Below are 2,389 nucleotides of genomic sequence, written 5' to 3'. Positions count from 1 at the left end.
AGAAAGTTACTCGATCCATTCAAGCAAAAGCACCAATGGGTTATGCAATTTACTGAAGGAATCCCCAGCTGGCCCATTCACTGCACCTATGACTTTACTACTACGTCCTACATGTAGCTGTTCGGTAGACGACTCATGCTGCCCAATCGTGGCCCGTAAGTCCTTTCATCCGAGGTTGCTTATACTATCTTGCAAATCCCGCGCCTGCATATGCAAATGCTGTGCTAAATTAATTTGCTCAGCATGAAGCTCAAACTGCTGAATATCACATAAACGGTTATCCCTATGAACAAGCTGCACCAAAGCCTATAAATCTGCTTACAGGTGAGGTGGCTACTTTCTAAACATTTCACATTCTGACGGAAAGCCAATATATCAGTGGGGTAATCAGCTAGCAGTGTATCTACTTTGCCGATGCCGTCAGTACTGATAATCAAGGGGTTGTCCAAACATGTGCACAAGTGAGTCGCCTGATCCATAATGCTACCATCACGTGGAAGGCTGCGTATTCTGAGCTCATATGCCAAATGTTCCATAAACAAAAGGCATAAATAAGGACAGCCACAAGACCCCATGCTCACCAATAAATATATCAAAAAGCACAATTCAGTTAGTGCCCACATACAAGAGAACAAATCAAATTAAAATACAAATAGGAATAAAACAACTATTGGTAAATGGTGTCAGAAGGACAAACGCACCTCCTCTTGACCCAGGTAAAACCACGCTCTGAATTACCATTCAACTGGCGCCAACGCACCAAGAGTAAATGACGTGGAAAGACTGGACTGGGTTATGAGTAAACATAATTTACCACTTGTAAAACATTTATTACAAAAGATTATAAGATGCAAATTTCAAGTTACACATTAATCAAACCGATTATAAGGCGCAAATTTCGATTTTCACGTTAAGCAACTTTCAGTATATACCCAAAGGCTATTGCCGCTTGATGAGCTTAAAATTCAGTGAATCCAAAATTTTCTTTAACACTATAAAAACAAACCCACAAGAAATAACACAATTTAGTCTAATTTTGAATTTTACACATTTAAGAAAATAAGAAAAACTGTCAATGCCAACACGCTGCACAATTATTCGGATAAAGGCGAAAAGAAGAATATTATACCACAATTCACATCAACAAACAGGATCCTGTACAATATGAAACCAAGGACATGATGAATAATGAATGCTTCCCCATTAATATACTGCCTCTACATCTAAAAAGGTGGCAGGGGTAAAATACAGGGAGCGAAAGGCTACTTACAATTTGTACAGAAACCAAATGGCAGTTATGAGTCGAGGGACATGGAAGGGAAGCAGTGGTTGGGAAGGGAGTGAGACAGGGTTGTAGCGTCTCCCCGATGTTATTCAATCTGTATATTGAGCAAGCAATAAAGGAAACAAAAGAAAAATTCGGAGTAGGTATTAAAATCCATGAAGAAGAAATAAAAAATTTAAGGTTCGCCGATGACATTGTAATTCCGTCAGAGACAGCAAAGGACTTGGAAGAGCAGTTGAATGAAATGGACAGTGTCTTGAAAGGAGGATATAAGATGAACATCAACAGAAGCAAAACGAGGATAATGGAATGTAGTCGACTTAACTCGGATGATGCTGAGGGAATTAGATTAGGGAATCAGACAGTTAAAGTAGTAAAGGAGTTTTGCTATTTGGGGAGCAAAATAACTGATGATGGTCGAGGTAGAGAGGATATAAAATGTAGACTGGCAATGGCAAGGAAAGCGTTTCTGAAGAAGAGAAATTTGTTAACGTCGAGTATAGATCTAAGTGTCAGGAAGTCGTGGAGTGTGGCCATGTATGGAAGTTAAACGTGGACGATAAATAGTTTAGATAAGAAGAGAATAGAATTTTCGAAATGTGGTGCTACAGAAGAATGCTGAAGATCAGATGGGGAGATCACATAACTAATGAGGAGGTATTAAATAGAATTGGGGAGAAGAGGAGTTTGTGGCACAACTTGACTAGAAGAAGGGATCGGTTGGTAGGACATGTTCTGTGGCATCAAGGAATGACCAATTTAGTATTGGAGGGCAGCGTGGAGGGTAAAAATCGTAGAGGGAGACCAAGAGATGAATAAGCTAAGCAGATTCAGAAGGATGTAAGCTGCAGTATGTACTGGGAGATGAAGCAGCTTGCACAGGATAGAGTAGCATGGAGAGCTGCATCAAACCAGTCTCAGGACTGAAGACCACAACAACAACAACATCTAAAAAACCCTTTAATTTAAAACTCGGCGAGTACAGATAGCAAAACTTGAAGAAAGAATTTAAAAATTAAGAAATGACAAATCATGATTCTTCAAAATTTAAATCTGGTCAGTGCCAGATGATACAGTTTAAGGAAATTTAACAACCTGCACAAT

This window comes from Schistocerca nitens, chromosome 7 (assembly GCF_023898315.1).
Source record: "Schistocerca nitens isolate TAMUIC-IGC-003100 chromosome 7, iqSchNite1.1, whole genome shotgun sequence".
Taxonomy (NCBI): domain Eukaryota; kingdom Metazoa; phylum Arthropoda; class Insecta; order Orthoptera; family Acrididae; genus Schistocerca; species Schistocerca nitens.
The sequence above is the reverse complement of the archived record's forward strand: the minus strand, read 5'-3'. Positions refer to the sequence as shown.